Source organism: Dromiciops gliroides, chromosome 4, assembly GCF_019393635.1.
Source record: "Dromiciops gliroides isolate mDroGli1 chromosome 4, mDroGli1.pri, whole genome shotgun sequence".
Classification (NCBI taxonomy): Eukaryota; Metazoa; Chordata; class Mammalia; order Microbiotheria; family Microbiotheriidae; genus Dromiciops; species Dromiciops gliroides.
The window spans coordinates 476,925,590-476,938,976 of NC_057864.1; the positions used below are offsets into that span (position 1 = coordinate 476,925,590).

The 13,387-nt window shown below is 49.9% G+C and overlaps 1 protein-coding gene across 3 annotated transcripts in view; it reads right to left on the minus strand.

The window, feature by feature from the left end:
• Window positions 1-13,387, minus strand: part of HIP1 (huntingtin interacting protein 1) — a 118,962-nt gene that overhangs the window by 53,822 nt on the left and 51,753 nt on the right. The gene's annotated exons all lie outside the window — the stretch shown is intronic.

The window sequence follows — 13,387 nt, forward strand, 5'->3', positions numbered from 1 at the left end:
TCATATGTAAAAGGAGGCTGCTGGACTAGCCTAGGCGGCCTCTGACATCCCTTTCTATTCTAAATCTAGTACAGCTAGGTGGTGCCATGGATAGAGCATCTGGCCTAGTCTCAGGAGGATCTGAGTTCAAATTCTGCCTCAGATACTCACAAGTTGGATGACCCATGGCAAGTCACTTAACTTCTCTTTGCCTCAGTTTCTTCATCTGTGAAATGGGGATAATAATAAAAGCCTCTACCTCTCAGGGTTGCTGTAAGGATTAAATGAGATGGTAATTGTAAAGTGATTAGCATAGTGCCTGGCACAGAGTAGGTCCTATGTAAATGTGAGCTGTCAGCCATTATTGTTAAATCTACGATCCTCACGGGATGTTTCAAGGATCTGGAGGTCAGTCAATAACACATGCTAAAATTCATTCACTTTGACATGACTACTCATTTTAATAAATTAATGTTAAGTAATATTGAATAAAAAAGGCACAGGGAACTCTGTGTGTGTGTGTGTGTGTGTGTATGTGTGTGCAGCTTAGAGGAGACACAGAGGGAGGGAAGGAGACAGAGAACCAGCAGCTAAAATGTTCCCAGATGAAAAGGAATCAAGTCTCCCTAAGTACCTTCTGAAATCAAAATGGGAAGTGGGACTTGATTTACAGGCAACTTTATTATTTTTTTAAAAAATCTTTTTAATTATTTATTTATTTTTGTGGGGGCAATGGGGGTTAAGTGACTTGCCCAGGGTCACACAGCTAGTAAGTGTCAAGTGTCTGAGGCTGGATTTGAACTTAGGTACTCCTGAATCCAGGGCCGGTGCTTTATCCACTGTGCTACCTAGCTGCCCCCAGACAACTTTTTGGAAAGTGATTTCTGCCCACTGAAACAGATCCTGAGGACATCCTGGATCCTGGAACACTTGGGGATCCTTGGTAGGCAGCCTTGAGCATGAAGAGATGGCATGACCAACTAATGATGCCAGGGCATCTTCCAGGCAGGCCCATGGAAGAACAACTGGAGGCCCTTAGATGATACCATTCTTTAGCTTGGTTAAGACTAGAAATCCAGAAAGGACAGACCCAGAGTTGGATCAGCTCAGCCAGGCCAGGATGGTCCCTGTGTAGCTAAGGCTGCCTCCCCAAACCACCGGATCTCTGAGTTGGGGTACCTCAGATGGCACATGGATGGAAACCTTCATACAACATTCCCCTCCGGTCAGCCCCTAGTCTTTGCTTGGAGATATCTAGTGAGATGACACCCACTGCCCGCCAGGACAAGCCACTGCCCTGCTGGACAGTGTTAATCATTAGGAAAATCTTTACATGGAGCCTAAATCTGTGTATCTATAATTTCTACCCACTGCTCCTGGTTCTGCCCTCCAGGGCCAAGCAGAACAGGGGGAGACCTCTTTCACATGAAATACTCTGAAGACATTTCCCGCCCTGGACACACTCCTTCCAATCCCAAGCTGTCCTAGGGATAGAGCTCACTCCATCTACTCAGTCTGGGTAGCAAACTGAGCTAAACCCTGCCAGGCAGAGGGCTCATGACACCTCTTTTTCTAAGGCATCAGCAGAAGGGGCAACATCCTGGGCTAGGGCAGTGTCCAGAGATTCTTGAACCTGGGCAAAGCCCATTTGTCCAGATCCCAGTCCAGCCCCTCTGCAGGGCCCAGGGACAGAATCACAGACTGTGGTTCAGAGGCAGAAGGAATCAGGAATGAATTTGGTGCAATTAATAAATGTAATGGAATGTTCTTATGCCATAAAAAATGATGAGTGTGAGGAATTCAGGGAAGTGTCGGAAGATTTCTATGAACTGATACTAAGTGATGTAAGCAGAAGGAGAAAATAATCTGACTCAATGACTACAGAACGCAAACAAAGAGCATGAACAGGAAGCCCAACTGGGAGTAATTAAAAAAACCAGAGAAGCTCCTGGGGGAGCCGATTATACAAATATCTCCTGCCCCAGAGCAGAGAGAAGGGGGACAAGCAGGACACATAGGATCTTAGCTCTGGAGATGGAAGGAACCTCGGGGGCCAATAGTCCACCCCACCTTCATTTTATGGATGAGGGAGATTAAATGACTCCTCAGATGGGATTGCTTGTATTACATGTTTTGTGCTGAATTTTTTCCCCTTTGTTACAAGAAGGGTTCAATTTGGAAGGGGCTATCGATTTGTTTCTTTCAAAAATAACCTTGATGTAAAACAAAACCAAAAAAATCAATATTTTTTTTAAAGAAAGAAGAAAACCCCAAAAATGTTACTGGAAAACCAATAATGAAACACACACCCTCCTCACAGCATCCAGGTAGTAAGTGGGTACTAGGAAGGTACATTGTGCATACACTCTCGGACGCAGTCACTGGGCTGGATATCTTTTGTTTAACTGCTTTTCTTGATCAAAAGGGAGGGTTTGATTCTCAAGGGGAAGGACAAATATTTCCAGAAGTAACTGTGATGTCAAAACACCCCCCCCCACAATAATACACACAAAAAGAAAGAGAAATTATCTGGTTAAGTCTCTCTTTGAATAGAGGACATGGAAGCCCCCCAAGATGCCTCTAGCTCAAGGCCACATGCCAAGGCAGTGACAGGGCCCAGCTCAGGCCCTCCCTTCTATCCTGACCCCTGGTAAGCTTCTGAGCTCTGCTTTACCCCACTCTCCGTTCCAATGGGAAGGGCAGAGAAGTCAGAGGCTGAAGGCTCAGCTTCACATCTTAGCTCTGGCCTTGGGCAAGTCACATGATTGGCTTTCTTAGTCTTGGTTTCCTCTTTATAAAATGAGATCATAGTTACATTACCTACTTCTTAGGAGTGATGCCCCTTTAACTGACCATCGTGTGCAGGGGCTGGCAAAATGTAGAGAAGGCACAGTCTATCAAGTGAATGGGGTGGCCTGGGGGCACAGTGGAGAGAGCGCCGGCCCTGGAGTCTGGAAGGCAGCTCTTCTCGCAGTTAAATCTGGCCCTTAGACACTTACCAGCTGTGTGACCCTGGGCAAGTCGCTGAACCCTGTTTGACTCAGTTTCCTCATCTGTCAAATGAGCTGGAGAAGGAAATGGCCAACCACGCCAGCGTCTTTGCCAAGAAAACCCCAAACAGGGTCATAAAGAGTTGGAAACAAATAAAAAACAGCTAAACAACAAAATCAAGTAAATGTTGCTAACTGCCTGGGCATTTTCTTGAGCTCTTGGGAGGCAGGAGCTCTGCGGGGTATTGCCTCATGGGGTCATAGCTTTTGGCCCTCAGAGACCTGGAAGGCCAGTTTTTTATTTTACAGATAAGTAAACTGAGGCCCCCAGATGGATGCTGATGCCAAAGGTCACACAACAGCAAGGTTAGGATTAGAATCCAAGCCTCAGGGTCAGAGTTAAATGAAGATGCTGAGGCCAGAGAGGGAAAGTGATTTGCTCCATGGGGGGGGAGGGGGGCAGTAGTAAGTGACTAGTGTGGGATTTGAACCCACATCCTGTGGATCTACATCCAACACTCTTCCTATTGGAGCCAAAGGTTCCCAGGGTCGTGGCCCTGAGTGGTCACTCAGTGGACAGGAATGGCTGAACTAGTTTTCTGAAGAGTGGCCGCTCCTGGGGCTCCTCAGCAGCATCTACCACCTGTGACCACAGCCCTAGGCCGGATGTGATGACACTTTCAGAAATGACTAAGGTCAACACTCGCACTTCTGCTTCCTGAGCAGACTCTTTCCCCTGGGGGAGGGAAAGAAAAGGGCCCCAGGAGGGTTGGAAGGCAAAGAAGCTGAGGAAGGAAGAGTGTGTGTGATTGTGGGAGTGTGTATGTGTGAGTGTGAAACTCCCCGTAGCTTTGGTGTGTAGGGTGGAAAGGTAGGTCATGGGAAGTGACTGATGGGCATCCCGGCCATTCCACAAGATTTCCCACCATGATCACTCACTTTTCCTTCCTCTTACCATAGAGGAAGAACTATCCATACCCCCTCATTTCACAGACGGTAGTTAACTGATTGGCCAAAGGACACACAAGTTGGTAGGATTTGAACGTGGTTCCTCTGACTCAATTCCATTTACCTTTCCACTGCAACATGCCATCTCTCCTCCATAAACCTAAACCCTACCTGGCCCAGGTCCCATGCTCTCCTGCCTCATGGCAGTCCCTTCTTCTAATCAAGCAGCCCTCCTAAGGGTCACACACTACATCAGATGCTATGCAGACAAATCTAAAGAAGGACATTAACCCTCTCTCCCAATGAGCTTCCCTTCTAACGGGGAGTCAACAAGGGCATAGATGTATGCAGCATCAACGTAGGGAGATGAAGGACACAGATATCGCCACACACCAAGTTGTTCAGTATTGGGTAGTTTGGGAGGGAGGGATGGAGGGCACCAGCAGCTGAGACTTGTCCTTTTCCAGGGAATGACTGACTTCCATAGTGCCGGTCTCTGAGCTATCCTAGTGCAAGGCACCTGTGAGCGGCGGGGACACACACACACACACACACACACACACACACACACACACACACACACACACACACTCTCTCTCTCTCTCTCACACATATGCACAGACAGCGATCTGCTGCTTAAGTCACAGAATGGCTTTTGGGGTGGGGGCAAGGGGGTCAGCAGTCCTGCTGATCACCTCTCCTGATTACTAGGGTTAGCGTGACCAAGGACCTCTCCCAAGGAGTCCCTTCCATTCTCCCAGCAAGAGGCCAGGCTGCACGTCCTGTTCCCTGGGAGGTGCTCAGTCCAGCCAGCAGGGCTGCCCTCAATTGCTGTTGAGTGCCCACGCATGTACACGACAGAATTATTTTACTTTCTCTCTGGGTAAGGGTAGGACTGGCCCCCCTGGGGTGCCACGCCCATTGACATAGTCAGGACAAGGAGGACAGGCTTCAGTGAGCATTGGGCTCCATCCCCTCCAAAGGCCTTCCCAACATGAGGCTTCTCTGAGATCCCCCACTGGAAGCAGTTTGGAGTCTGAGACTTCCTGCCAACATCCTTCTGAGCCTGTGCCAACGACTGACCCTTGGAAGGCCGGTCCCCAAGGGCATCTTTATGGGGATCCAATGAGATAATGGTCGTGAAAGTGCTTTGTAAGCTTTCGAGCACCAGGCATTAGTGTTACCTTGCCCTTCATCGGATGCTCCTGTGGTCAATGAAGCTGAACGTTATGGACGGAAACTGACCAACTTAGGGCCACTTCTCCCCTGCACTTTTCCTGGTACCACCTTCCGGTACTCCCAGATTCAACACCACAGACGGTACATGGAGAGGGAGTTAGTTGGGGCCAGGGAGAAAGCTGTGTGCTGCCTATCCTTTCCAAAGAGATCATGCCAGAGTACTACAGCAGAGACAGATCTTAATATTACCCCATCAATAAGGTCCATAGCTATTGGCCCCAAGCAAAGAGGCCCAACTGACCCAATCAGAGATATCCTGCCTCTAAATAAGTGAATTCTCAGCTCATTTCCCCCCTAAGCCATGATTAGGTTATAGGATCACACTTAGAAAAAACCTTAGAAGCCACTTAGTCTAACCCCTTCATTTTATTTTTTAAATTTTTTTGCAGGGCAATGAGGGTTAAGTGACTTACCCAGGGTCACACAGCTAGTAAGTGTTAAGTGTCTGAGGCCAGATTTGAACTCAGGTTCTCCTGAATCCAGGGCCAGTGCTTTATCTACTGTACCACCTAGCTGCCCCTCCCATCATTTCATAGATGAAGAAATGAAAGGCTAGAGAGGAAGTGACGTGCTCAATTAGGCACTAAATGTCAATGGTGGGATTTGAACTCAGGTCCTCTAAAGTCATGGCTTCCTTCCATTATATGAGGCTATTTCCCTCTACCTAGTTGTACCTGTATGTAAGAAAGAGGAACTTCCTGGTGACTGTGGCCATTGAAAATAAGGTGGGTGTGCTTTCTAGAGCTGGATTTTAGACCAGCTAAGTATATCAAAGGCTTGCACAGCTTAGTTAAAGAAGCAGATTGCTGGGCTCCTGTCCTGGTTCTACTGAAAGTGCTTCAATGAGTCTTTCTCTTCCCCAATTACCCCTTCCCCACCTTCCCACCTCCACTTCACCTGCATTCCACTATCAGCTAAGCAAATCTACCTGCTTACCCATTCATCTATCCACCTATCCCTCCATGCATCCATGAGTCCATCCACCCACCCACCTATCCCTCCATGCATCCATGAGTCCATCCACCCACCCACCTATCCCTCCATCCATCCATTCATCCATCCATCCATCCACCCATCCATCCATCTACTCATTCATCCATCCATCCATCCATCCACCCACACACCCATCCATCCATTCATCCATCCGTCTGTCCGTCTGTCCGTCCGTCCGTCCATCCATCCATCCATCCGTCCACCCACCCATCCACCCATCCATCCACCCATCCATCCACCCACACACCCATCCATCCATCCATCCATCCGTCCACCCACCCATCCACCCATCCATCCACCCATCCGTCCACCCATCCATCCATCCGTCCACCCACCCATCCATCCATGTGATCTGCCCTTACTCTTGCCTGTGGGCCACATAAAATGCTTCTCCCTCAGACCAGAAGGCCCTTCAATCCTGTTAACAGGATTCTGAAATGAGTCTAATTCTCCCCCAGCTACCCACTGAGGTCCCTCCCACCCCCTGCTCTTGGGGAAGCCCGTGAATCTGGCTGTGGGTCAAAATCCCCTACAAATCCAGATTCTCATTGGAGCAGCAGAGAAAGAGAATAAAAGGACATGCAGTTGGAGAGCACCCGCCTCACAGGCCATCGGGGACAATTTCCTCCCATCCTTCATTTGACAGATGAGGCAGTTGGGTCCTAGAGAAAGTGTCTTAGCCTCAGAGAATCATAGATGGAGAAGTGGGACCTCAAAGGCCTGAGGAGACTGAGCTCCAGACTTGCCCAAAGTCACACAAGTAGTGTCTGTCAATGGCAGGATTTGAACCCAGGTCCTCTGATTCCAAAGTCTGGGCCTTTCCCCAGAGATTGCTATCTATCTTGGGCTACTTCTGCACAGGAGATGGAGTTCTCTTGTCCGGGCTGGGGCCAGCCTCCAGGAGAGCAGGTGCTCTGGTCCTGTCATCTACCATCTAGGACTGGGATTATTCCATTTCTGGGGAGAAGGACACAGGTGGGGAGGAAATAATTGCTAGCTGGCTCTCACCCTAAGGCAAGTTTCCCTGAGATAAAATCCAATTTTGCTTATTTGTGACTCCCGTCACTCACTGCTCCTGGTTCTGCCATCTGGGGTCATTTAAAGACCCCATACACATTGGAGGGCATTGACCACTGTGGGCCCCTCCTAAGCCTTGTTTGATTTCTGGCTTGTTCCTGATCTCTAGACACACTTCATCTCATCCACATGGTGCTCAGAACTGTGAACACATGGTCCCAATGCAGTCCGACTGGGGATAATCCCTTGCCTGGTTCTGGACACTCTGGATGACAGAAGCATCAACATGACCCAAGATCATACCAACATTTTTGTCTGCCGAGAGCCCATGGGTCTTTCCCACAAACTACTGTCTAGCAACACCATAGCTCTCAGATGCTACCTGATCCAACCCTTTCCTGGCTCAGAGAGGGAAACAAAGGCTGAGGAAGGAGGAATGACTTTCCCAAGGTCACCTAGGTGGCAAGTGAAAGTGTGGGCAAAGATCTGAGTTCAGGTTTGGTGACTAAGTTCAGTCACTACACAGAAACAGTCCAACTTCTCTGGAATATAGTAAGAAATTACTCACAAAACTCATTAAATTGTATATAACCTTTGACTCAGTGATATTGCTACTAAGCATATCACTTTACCCCCAAGAAGGTCAAAGACAATGGATAGGGCTCACTTGGCACATCATCTCCCTATTAGACTGGGAGCTCCTTGAGGGCAGGAACTGTCTTTGGTCTCTCTTTGTATACCCAAAGCGTAGCCCAGTACCCAATACATAATAGGCGCTTAATAAATGTTGATTAATGCTTATAAAAACACTCAAATCATTGCTATTTGTGGTAGCAAAGAATGAATGGCTAAACAAATTGTGGTATGTAAATGAAATGAAACGGAGTACTATTAGTCATAAGAAATGACGAACATGAAAAAAATCAGAGAAACTGAGGAAAACTTAAATGAACTGATCTATGCAGAGCCAGAAGAATCAGACCACAATAATAGAAAAAAAAAGCAATACTGGGGCAGCTAGATGGCGCAGTGGATAGAGCACCGGCCCTGGAGTCAGGAGTACCTGAGTTCAAATCCGGCCTCAGACACTTAACACGTACTAGCTGTGTGACCCTGGGCAAGTCACTTAACCCCAATTGCCTCACCAAAAAAAAAAAAAAAAAAGCAATACTGAATGACAGCAGAACACCGATCGCTGCAGAGACCAGTTGTGACTTCAGAAAACTGATGGTGAAATGTCTACTGCCTCTTGGCAGGAAGGTGGTAAACAGAACCCGGCAAATGTCAGACATGGCCAGTGTGGCCATTTGTTTTCTTAATAGGATTTCTTTGTTACAAGAGAGAGGGTTTTTGGTTTTTAAAGGGGTGTGTGGAATCAATGGGAAATGCCAATGATGTAAAAAAGGAGTCAATCTCTCTCACACACACACACACACACACACACACCCCAAAGTGTAACGAGTGAATGATCACATCTCAAAGTTGGAAGGAACCTTTTTTTTTGGGGGGGGGGCAGGGCAATGAGGGTTAAGTGACTTGCCCAGGGTCACACAGTTAGTTAAGTGTCAAGTGCCTGAGGCTGGATTTGAACTCAGGTCCTCCTGAATCCAAGGCCAGTACTTTATCCACTGTGCCACCTAGCTGCCCCCTGGAAGGAACCTTATTAGATATCCAACCCAACTTCTCTCCCAATGAAGGAGCCCCCCATCTCTATAGCATCCTTAGAGATCTAAATCCACCTGATGCTTTCATACTTCCAGTGTCAAGGAGCTCACTACTTTACAATGCAGCCCATTTCATTTTTAGGTAGCTTGAGTTATTGCAAAGCTCTTTCTATTGGGTCAAGGTCAGCCTCCCAGTTGTTGTAACCCTACAACCTTGCTCTCTGGAGCAACAATGAATATTGCTAATTATCCATCCATCCATCCCCAAGAGTTGTCAACTTGGAAGAGGAGGAGAGGGCATGCTCTCCTCTGGGCTCCAAGCTAAGAGATTATCAGCTGTGCCTTGGGCTGCCAGCTCATCTTCCGCCAGCTTCCTGAGAACATCCTTAGGACAGTTCTAGTAGTAGGCAGTAAGGTGAGGATTTCAGCCTGTTCCCACATGACTCACATTTTTTTTCCCCCTGGGAGGCTGCCATAGCTCGGAGATTACGAGTACTTGGCATCCATTAAAAATATTGTTCTTAAGTTTTTAGAGATATCTGAGTCACTGTGGACAACGAGGGGATGTGTAATGGGGGCTGGATTCAGGGAAACTGATTGGCTGAGTTAAGTGATTTGCCCAAAGTTATACAATTACAGGTGGTCAGACCAGGGCTTAAACTCGGGTCTTTTGATGCTGGGGTTGGCACTCTTTCCAATACACTGGTGTATTTTCTTTAATGTCATCATTCAATGGGAGGTAGACATGTTCTAAGTGGCTCTGGAGTTAAAGGACTTGGGTTCAAATCCCACCTTGGAACCTCACCAACTCTGTAACCTTGGGCAAATAACTTGATCTCTCTGGGTCTGTTCTGTTATCTGTAAAGTGAGGAGGGGGAGAAGATGGCTCCCCTTTTAGCTCAAATGCCATCATCTTATGAGCTGAAATGTCTTCTCCTCACTCCTGTAACCTCCCAGTCACTTGAGGTTTAGGGAATCAAAGAGGTTCCCTTGAGACCACCCTTTAAATCACAATTCACAACCACCACTGCCACAATGGTTCCCGATGACTCTCTACCGTCCTTGAACCTGGATGCACAACCTGGGAGCCAACCTTTCTCCTTAATGAAATTCGGGTTGGCTTACATCTCTATCTTGTCTCCCTTTTTAGAACATGAGGTCTTTGTGGGCAGAAACCACGTCTGTTTTAATCCTGTGGCCCACATAAAAAAGACCAGTGATGCCAGGGCATGGTGATATCACAGGCTAATCAATAATTCAGCAGGCCTACCAGATGGTGAGACTATTGTCCCCGGCCATTTGTACCCTGATGCAAGAAGAGGACCAGCCTTGGGAAAACTGGTCCACGCTTTGGATGGAACCGGCCAATCAGAAGGCAGCTTTTCATGGTTCCCTGGGGCTTTTCTAGAGCAGAGGGGCTGGTGGGAGAGGAATTTGGCTGCCTTCGCTTCCTATCACATTCATCAGGAGTTGGGTTGAGCTCCACCAAGGATGCTGTCCAAAATGCTGGCACTTGGGGGAGGATTTTTTTGGGGGGGTTCCTCCTCTGCTTGAGGGAACACACTCAGCTATGGCTGCAGTAGTAGACTAAGGCTGCTGGACAGGGATGAGGATAGTGGGGTCTGCGTCTAAAGAAGGATGATGGGGGGGACACTCCTCGAATTGGGGAGGGTTTCAGGAAGAGGCTGACAGCACCCCAGTGAGCATGCCTGGATGGGGAAGGTTTTCTTGCTTCAGGCTTTATGTGCTCTTTACAAACAGCTTGGGATGACAGATTCCAGGCTGGGCTCCTGACAGCTGAATAATTGATGAGCATATGATATCACCTTTGTCTGGGCCCCAAACTATAGGGCTGCTCCACAAGGGGTGGGAGACCCTACGAATGAAATCCTTGGAGAATGCACCTGCCTCTCTCCCCAAGATAAAGCAGGGAAAGAGGAAATAAAGATGAGAGGAATCCAGCCCCGCCTCTGCCGCCCCACCCAGTAAGGGTCAAGTCACTTAGACCTTCAGTGGAGCTGGGGCTGAGGCGGAGCTAAGTGGTACTTTCAGGAGCCCTGGTGTGGTTCTGTTTAGGGCCTCAGTTTCCTAGACTGTAAAGTGAGCGAGGTGCACTGGAGGTCCCCTGAGAACCTCTCCCGGTCCAGATCTCTTATCCCAAGATGCTGCCGCTGTCCCGGCCTGTTGCCCCCTCTGTAAAAGGAGGGGGTTGGGCTAGGTCCTCTCCAACTCTAAATCCAGAATCCTAAGGTCTCCACGGGGAGGCCGGCGTTGCTTCTTGAGGCTCACCCCTTACCCGGGCCCTCCGTGGCCTCTGGGACTTGATCCTTCTGCTAGACTAAGTTTGCTGCATCAGGGCCGACCCGAGCCTGGTCCCGGGAACCTTGTCCCCTGTGTCTGTCCCACATTCCCAGGACCTGAAGTGTCTGCCAAAAAGCCGGGCCAGCCTCCCTGGGCGGTGTTGGAGGCGTCCCTGTCTCTGCGCCTCTGCCTTCCCTGTCACCCCAGTCTACGAGGCCCCCTCTCCATCTCTCCTCACTCTCCAGGAAGGCCTCCAGGATTGCTCCTGCTTGCCCTTGGGCTGCCATCCCACACACGGTGTCCCTGCTTGTGTTTTTCTTTAGACTTTAGATTTGGGGGCTGTGACCAGGGCAGAGACTCTTCTCTGCTTCCTCATCTTCCCCTTATGGCAGGTATTAACTGAATAATGGCAATTAATAAAGGGACAATGAATAAAGCCACAGAGTGGCTCCCGTGCCACCCCCATCTGTTGGCTGGACACTTGCCAGTCATTTGTCTGGGGGATGGGATCCAGAGGCCATGAAAGCAGCAGGTGCCCGACGTATGCCCCTCATGCCCAGGGAAAGGGGAACCTGATGCCTGGCAGTTTCTCAGGGGCCTCTTTTCTGAGGCTGAGAGCATTCTAACTATCCTCAAAGGCCTGGGGGGGTCCTTCTTCATGCTGTTTTTCCCCATAGGCCCCTGGGGAACGAAGGTAAGAACAGTCACCCCTATCTGCCAGCTCATGCCTGGCCAGGGCATCTCACCTGCCACTGTGCCAGGCAGATGACAGCCAGCTAAGGGTCCACAGAGACTTAGGTCTGGCCCTTCCCCCCTGAATAGCTCGTTATTGGCCACTCTGTCCTCACCCCCTCCCCTTTCTAGCACCACCCCCCTTCCTATTCCCGCAGGTGTGTGTGTGTGGGGGGGGGGATAGGGATCATCTGCCCCTTAGGACAATGGGCAGGGGCCCGCCCCCTACTCTGCAGTTTTCTAAGGCAGGGAGGGGGAGGGCAAAGGAAGCCAAAGAGCAAGTGGGCTAAGCCCCCGTAACCTGATCCGACAGAAATTTGCCTGGACTGTTCCCTGGTGATCACTGCCCAGCCCTGCCCTGGAATACTGACCTTCCTAGGAAGCCGGATTTAATCCTGGCCAAAAATATCTGAGACAGCAATACCTCCCTGAAAGCACACCCCAACCCCCACTACTGGGTGCCAGGGGGTATAAACAATCCTACTGTGTCTCTGGGGGCCAACGAAAAGGCCAAGCACTGTGGCCAGCCGAGTCCTCACCGGTCCCCATCCAGGCTGGTCCGTGGACTGCAGAGGCGCCCAGTCCAGGACTCCACCCCACCTGGAGGGGATTGATCAGTCAATCAACAGGCATCCCTAAAGTGTCTGCAATGTGGCATGGGCTAGGGGGACAAAAGCAGCTTCCCTCTCACCCAGGGCATCTGAAATGGGAGCAAGGCAGGACCCCTGGCTGAATGTCGCACCCACACTGAGATAGCCCAGGAGCACATATGGCAAATTAGCTTTCTGCTGCGGCGGGTGGGAGGGAGGGGTGCCTGAGCACTTCCGAAGGGCCCGGAATCAATTAACAACCGTACTGAACACCTGCTCTGCACTCAAAGGTGTTCTGAGGAGGGCAGAGCGGCGAATACTTGGGTACCTGGACCTGAGGGGAAGTGTATCTCTCCGGAGGTGATCTGAATTCCTGCAGGGGCTGGAAGTGGAAGAAGATGAGGGACCCAGCAGGTCCTCAGGCTGCTCTAGGCAGGGCTTGGACGAGCGTGCCCATACTTAGTTCTCTCAGCGATGTCTGCCCTCCCTCCCTCTCCATGCCCTCGGTCTGCCCCCCCGGCCCCTCCCTCTAGCCTTGGTCTTTCCAAGTTTAGAGCTTCTAGCCTTCCCTGTTCTATGGCTACGCTAACGGGGTGCCTCCACCTTGTGCTCTCTGCCCATGCACCTGAAGCAGGTGTGTTGGGCCCAGGGAGAGCTGAGTTTCGCCCCAACCTTCCAAACCTGTTAGGCTTTACTCATAGCTACAGGACAGTCAGACGGCTTGGTTGGGAATCTCCATTTCCCTGGGCAGCCCTGGAGCGATCCCCCCTATGGCGGAGGAGAGGATCCTACCTGGGCTGTACCCTGGGGCATCCCTTTCCTTAAGATCCAGAGATTTTCTTCAGTAGACTAGGAAGCAGCCGGGAGACCCCGCTTCCTTCCCACCTCCCCTCTGCCTCCCCAGTTCCACTTTCTCTTCCCTCCCACATGCTGG